The sequence below is a fragment of the Bombina bombina genome, chromosome 8 (assembly GCF_027579735.1).
Source record: "Bombina bombina isolate aBomBom1 chromosome 8, aBomBom1.pri, whole genome shotgun sequence".
NCBI classification, from domain to species: Eukaryota; Metazoa; Chordata; class Amphibia; order Anura; family Bombinatoridae; genus Bombina; species Bombina bombina.
The window spans coordinates 28,187,941-28,195,663 of NC_069506.1; positions in this window are offsets into that span (position 1 = coordinate 28,187,941).

Consider the following 7,723-nt stretch of genomic DNA (forward strand, 5'->3'; position numbering starts at 1 on the left):
TCCTGACTCTGCTGTTTTCCTTGTTCCTGATTCCGGCTCGTCTGACTATTCGCTTTGGCTCCTGACTCGGCTCGTCTGACTACCAGCTCTGGTTTTGACTCCTGGCTTGTTATTTGACTTGTGGACTTATTATTTTTTGCTATTAATAAAGGTGTGATTATTTTTGCACTTCTCGTCTCAGTCTGATTCCTGGCACCCTGACAGCACTAAGCGTTCAATTTCCATACCATCAAATTCAATGATTTGAGATCCTGATGGAAAGGTTGATAACACCAAGGAAGTGTCAACGCATCCACTGCTTCCGCCTGAGGATCCCTGGACCTGGACAGGTACCTGGGAAGTTTCTTGTTTAGATGAGATGCCATCAGATCTATTTCTGGAAGACCCCACATCTGAACAACTTGAGAAAACACATCTGGATGAAGAAACCACTCTCTTGGATGTAAAGTCTGACGACTGAGTTAATCCGCTTCCCAATTGTCTATACCTGGGATATGAACTGCAGAAATTAGACAGGAACTGGATTCCACCCAAACAAGTATCCGAGATACTTCTTTCATAGCTTGAGGACTGTGAGTCCCACCCTGATGATTGACATATGCCACAGTTGTGATATTGTCTGTCTGAAAACAAATGAACGGTTCTCTCTTCAATAGAGGCCAAAACTGAAGAGCCCTGAGAATCACACAGAGTTCCAAAATATTTATTGGTAATCTCAATGCTGAGAAGTGCATATCAACGTAGAAATCTTAGCACAAACTTACTTCACCACCTCCACAGGAGGCAAAGTTTGTAAAACTGAATTGTGGGTGTGGTGAAGGGTGTATTTATAGGCATTTTGAGGTTTGGGAAACTTTGCCCCTCCTGGTAGGATTGTATATCCCATACATCACTAGCTCATGGACTCTTGCCAATTACATGAAAGAAATAGGGAATTGGAATGGTATTCCCCTGAGATGTTTCTGGTCTTAAAACACACACTGTTTTTTGTTTTTAACTTCTAATCACTTAAACTCTTAGAGATTATAGGATACACTTGGTCTAAGGTTCCCACCACTCCCCCATTCCCCACTAAAATTGGTTTATTTTTCTGTTTTTTTTATTTCATAAATAAATTTATTGCACTACACAAAACTAATTCTCTAGTAATGTCTTCCAGGGAAAGGAAGTCAAAAAACAGTAATGAACCCATTGTAGAAAACTAAATGAAAGTGTAAGTCAATGGGACATACAAACAATAGTGAAAAATCTATCAGATATCTTTTTACCCTAATTTGAACAGATAAAAACAGAAATTACAACACTGACTAGTGAATGAAGACAATACGCCTCTAGACTTGTAGAAGCAGAACAACGTATATCAGACATGGAAGATGAGATGGTTGGCATAAGAAACAAAACAAATGTATATGATAAAAAATATGAATTAATGCAACAAAAAATAGAAGATTTAGAAAACCGGTCACGTAGGAATAACCTTAAGATTATTGGAGTGCCAGAGTCAATATTACATAAAGATTTAAGTATGTTTATGTCCGTTACACTTCCAAAGTTACTGGGAATTCCTGAACAAACTCTTCCAATCATAATAGAAAGAATATATAGAATAGGTACAAGATATGAAAACAGAGAAAGGCCGAGACCTATAATTGCAAAAATACTTAATTTCCAAGACAAAATAACATTGTTACAGTATTATAGGGAAAAAAGAGAGGTTTACATGGAGGATAAGAGATTTTTTTTAACACAGGATTTTTCCTTTGAGGTATGTAATAAATGGAGGGTCATGGCTCCCATATGCACTAAAATGATAAATTCAGGCCTGAATGCCACTCTGTTATATCCAACCAAAATTAAGGTTCAAGTTGATGAAGAGATAAAAATCTTTGTGAATGAAAAAGAAGCAGAATTCTCTGTTTAATAGGCTGGAAATGTAAAGATGTATAAAGAGTGTTTTGAAAAGGGGAAACTCACCAAGGGTAATGAATGTATGTGGAGTAAATGAGAGTGGGGTGCTTATGGGGTGGTTTTTTTTTTTTTATGTAGTATATCATTATTTTAAAATATGAATAAAAAAAGTTGTGTGGTTTCTTGGAATGTAGGCGGAATAACGTCCCTAATTAAAAGAAAATAAATATTCAAACAGTTAAAGGGACACTGAACCCAATTTTTTTTCTTTCCTGATTCAGATTGAGCATGCAATTTTAAGCAACTTTCTAATTTACTCCTATTATCAATTTTTCTTTGTTCTCTTGCTATCTTTATTTGAAAAAGAAGGCATCTAAGCTTTATTTTCTGGTTCAGAACTCTGGACAGCTCTTTTTTATTGGTGGATGAATTTATCCACCAATCAGCGAGGACAACCCAGGTTGTTCACCAAAAATGGTCCGGCATCTAAACTTACATTCTTGCATTTCAAATAAAGATACCAAGAGAATGAAGAAAATTTGATAATAGGAGTAAATTAGAAAGTTGCTTAAAATTCCATGCTCTATCTGAATCACGAAAGAAAAAAACTTGGGTTCAGTGTCCCTTTAAGAGAGGAAGGGACGGATGTCGCCTTCATACAAGAGACCCACCTTAAAGGAGAAGAATTGGTTAAGCTAAGGTCTGGGTGGGTAGGGGAAGTCTTAGGTACCCCCTGTAAATCAAGAAAAAGAGGGGTAGCCATTCTAATAAAAAAAGATCTTCAATATGTAATAAAGTCTAGTATTTGTGATACAGATGAGAGATATATGATTTTAAAAATAGAAATTGGGAAGATTATGTTCACACTTTGTAATGTATATGGCCAGAATGAATATGCACCAGGGTTCTGGCAAAATCTACAAATAAAAATAATAGAGTTCTCTGAAGGAAACCTTACAGTAGGAGGGGATTTCAATATGGCAGCACAGGTCCCTCTAGACAGATTTAGGCCATTTAAAAATTGGAGGAAAACTAGGAGGGACAAATTAAATGTAAGCACCATGTGTTCCACACAGTGCAAGTTGATCACACAACAGGCTTGCATTTAGTGTATAGTAGAAAATTTTACTATTACTAGAGGATCTCACCATCCCTCTAACCAGGCTGTGCTACAGCTCCTCCCACCAGCTGCAGCAGTGTTTACTGAAGCGTTTCTGTTCTCTGTCCAGAGGGAACTTAGTTCCACCTGAAAAACAATAGTGCAGGAACTCCGTTCCCATGCATTCCCGCTCGATTTGACCCCTGTACTAACCCAATGGGCACTCATCTAGCATTCTACACAACACTCTTAAAACACTTTTTAAATACACCTCCACAACCCCCCCCCCCCCAATTACTTATTTTTTTCTGGGCTCTATGATGCCCTCTTTTAACTCATTTAAGGGATATGAAACTGAGCTCTTTTAGTAAAAAATAAATAAATTGTTAAATCAAAGTAAACCTAAAAAAGGCAGATTGTGTTAAAGGGACAGTAGAGTCCAAATTAAACTTCCATGATTCAGTCAGATAGGACATGCAATTTTAAACAATTTTCCAATTTACTTTTTTTTTTTTTTTTTTTTATGTTGTCTTTTTATTTTCAATTCAAGACATTAGGTGAACAAATAAAAAACATAACATAACAGTTTACCGTCATATCATAGCATTGAGAATTTTTACCCATAAGGTAGGAGCTAGGTGAGGAAGAACATAGCGTTTATTATGAGGGTTGTCCATGATATAGGGTTGTACCAAAGTCCAATGTTCATTAAAGTTGTACATCTTGTGCTGTGGCGAAAGAGCACCCTGGTATAAGAAGAGTTAACGTTCAGCATATTAAAAGGCGCACTTGTTGTGTCAAAGATAGGACTAAGGGTTCCCCATTCAATGGGGGTGTTGATAGTTATTACCCAGGACAAAGTGCTCCATAGTTATGTATTAAATACGGTAGACTTATCTCAAAAAATGACACTTAACATGTATTAAGGAAAGAAAAAGGAAAAGAGAAAGAAAAGGGACGAAAAGTATAGAATGATAGAATAGAAGAAAAGTATAAGAACAGACGTAGGCTCTCATAATGACTATGTGTAGGGTGCCTAGTCTATCTCCTTTATACCTTCTGATATCATGCAATTACCATCACCATTGGGCTGGGATTGAAATTTCTGTGGGGCAGATCGCTCATGGTTCATTACGTGTTGTATTAAGTAGAGGCGGAAATATCACAGTAAGGGAGGGCGAATTTGGATCGCTGTGTACACATTAGGGGGGAGGTTATATGTTGATTAAAATCTACTTAGCAGCAAGTGTGAAAGATTCCCATAGAAAGAGCATATCCTGGTAAAGGGTTATTTGGCCTAATTTGAGGTAGTATATTCTTTCCAAAAGGAGATTTTTTTGAACTAGTGCTACCCACTCTTGGATAGAGGGAGTCGCCACAGATTTCCATTTTTTAGGGATTAACTGGTTTGCAGCGTTTAACATTAATTGATAGAGGTGTTTTCTTGTTTTACAGGTAATGTCAGGGGGTTGACACAATAAGATTAAGTCTGGAGAGGGTGATAGATTTGTGCTTAATATTTTATTCATATTTTTGAAAATTCGTGACCAGAAAGGCTTTATATATTCGCAATCCCACCAAATGTGGGTAATGTGTCCCTCTTGTGCACTGCATCTCCAGCAGAGTTTTGACGCATTTTTGTATATGGATTTTAACCGCGCTGGTGTTAAGTACCATCTCATCGCAATTTTAATATTGGTTTCTTTGGCTTGTGCTGAGTGAGCAGAATGTGTTAATGTGATGAATCTACGCGCCCAAGTTTTGGGGGTAGTGTTAGTCTTAAGCTCAAGGTCCCATCTTTTGGTGTAGGAAGGGAGGAGGGGGAAAGTATCAAGCAGAATTAGTTTATGAAGTTTGGAGATTGTTCCTGGTGTATCTTCTGTTGATTGACATATTTGTTCAAAGGGGGTTAGAGGCCGTGTTAGGTCTTTTATATATTTGTGTGTTGATATGTAATGCCTCACTTGATGTAGTCGAAGCCAAGAGGATAGAAATGGATGGTTTAAGGAGTCTAGTTGGTTTATAGTTTTGAGTTTGTGTGTGCTATCTGTCAAGAGGTGAATAGGAAGGGGATTGGTGTGAGTTAAGGAGTAAGGAAGATTCTGGTTAAGGCCCGGGGGAAATTCTGGATTGTTAAGGAGCGGGGTGAGGGGAGAGTATCTAGAAGATACTTTGTTTGGTGTTTTGCTAATTCGTCTCCAATCAGACCAAGTCTCGTTTGTTATAGATGAGGCTGAAATAATATACTTATTGAAGAATTCAGGGTTCCAGCAAATATTGTCTAATTTATGAGACAGGGATAGGGTGTTTTCTATTTGAACCCATTGTTTGGGGTCCGGGCTACAGAGTTTGCACCAGTCGGAGATTCTTTGTAACGAAATAGCTAATTTATAGGAGCGAAGATGGGGGACTCCCAGTCCCCCGTCTTTAGGGAGTTTATACAGCGTGGTTTTATTAATTCTAGGGGGCCTGCGTTTCCAGATATAATCGTTTATGATTTTTTGCAGTGTGTCTAGGTCTTTCTGGATGCCTGGGATAGGGAGAGTTTGAAGAGTGTAAAGGACTTTTGGCAGCAAAGTCATTTTTGCCGCGTGTATTCTGCCTAGCCAAGATATATTTTTGGGTAGCCAAGATGAAGTAAGGGTTTTAAACTCAGAGATAAGGGTACCATAATTTTGCAAGCGCAGATCTGCTGTATTGGGGGTAATGCGGAGACCTAAGTATTTCAAAAATTTTGTCTGTAGTTTGAGGGGGCAGTGTAACTTCAATTCGTCTAGTGATTGATGTGATATATTGATAGGAAGATATTCAGATTTTGTCACATTGATCTGGAAGTTGGAAACAGTCCCGTATAAATCTAGCTCTGAAATAGTAGCTCTTAGGGAGGGGAGCGGATTTGTGAGAGTCAGGAGTATGTCATCCGCGAAGATGGCTAATTTATGGGTGTGGTCACCAACGACTATCCCATGAATCTGATCATTATATCTTATTTTGGTAGCTAGCGGTTCCAGAGCTATAATAAACAAGAGTGGGGAAAGTGGACAACCCTGTCTAGATCCGTTTCTAATTTCAAAGGGATTTGATAGCGTGCCATTTATTCTGATTTGGGCTGTAGGATTAGTGTAGAGGGCCATTATCTTTTGGATAAAGGGGTCTGGGAAGTTGTATCGTCTCAGAGTTTCTTGTAGATAAGTCCAGTCGAGTCTGTCAAATGCCTTTTCGGCGTCAGTCGATAGGAAAACAGTCGGGGAGTTGCTTGTCGAAATGTACTCTAGAAGATTGAGAATTTTAACTGTGTTGTCTTTAGCTTCTCTACGGGGCACAAAGCCCACCTGGTCCTGGTGGATTATGTTCGGCAGGATTCTATTAAGACGGGAAGCAAGAATCTTAGAGTAGAGTTTTAAATCAATATTAAGTAAGGAAATAGGTCTAAAATTGGCTGGAGAGTCCGTATTTTTGCCGGGTTTAGCAATAACAGAGATATTGGCTTGGAGTGTATTGTCTGGGAAGGGATGCGAGTCATTTATGTGATTAAATAAGTCTGTTAGATGGGGGATTAGCAAGTTCGCAAATGTTTTGTAATATAACCCTGTGAAACCATCTGGGCCTGGGGCTTTATTTTGTTTAAGTTGCCGTATTGCATCTTTTACTTCCGCGGGGGAAATGGGTTTTTCCAATAGTTCGCCTTGCTCTTGGGTCAACTGTGTGATCGGGATATTTTTGAGGTATTGAGAGCATAAATGGCGGTGTTTTTGGATGTCTCTGTCCGGGAATAGGTTGTATAGTTTATGATAGAATGTTTGGAATTCGTTCGCTATAGAATAGGAATCTTCTAAGTGTTTGCCTTTAGATGATTTTATGTAGTGTATATATGTTTTCTGTTGTTGCTTTTTTAGAGCTTTTGCAAGATATTTCCCTGGTTTGTTACCCTCCTTATAGTAAGTTTGTTGGAGAAATAACAATTGTCTTTGTGCCTTGATGTGAAGAATGGAGTTTAAATTATCTCTTTTTGCCTTGAGATCCTCTAGGATCTTATTATCTAGGGGGTTGACTTTATGTGCATAGTCTAGATTAGATATTTCAGAGGAAAGGCGGTCAATCTCTATTCTGTTTTTCTTTTTGATTTGTGCTTTTGCTTTTATAAATTCTCCCCTAATAGTACATTTATGAGCTTCCCAAAGAGATGTAATGTTCATATCTGGTGTGGAGTTAAGCGCAAAGTATTCTACAATATGATTTGTAAAATGCTTGGACTGAATTGGATCTAGTAGGATAGAGTCATCCAGTTTCCACTGGAAGGCTCTAATGGGAGCTGACGGCCATTTAATATGGCAGGAGACAAGGGAATGATCAGACCAGGATGTGTGTTTTATCTGTGATTGTTTGGAGTGGGATAATAGTAAGTGGTCGACTAATATGTAATCTAGCCTGGAGTAATTGCGTTTGGGATGGGAGAAGAAGGTGTAGTCGCGTTTTTGGGGGTTAAAATATCTCCACACATCGTGAAGGCCTAGGGATTTAAATTTCCACCAAATCTTGGTAAGGTTTGGGGTCTTGGTTCTAGACTCTGGGTTTGAGCAGTCAATCTTGGGATCTAAAGGGAAATTGAGGTCCCCCGCTACTATAAGAGAGCCTTTTGATTCTTTCATGATGAAGTCTGAAATGGAGTTCACAAATCTGTCTTGTTTGGAATTAGGGGCATAGATGTTAATTAAA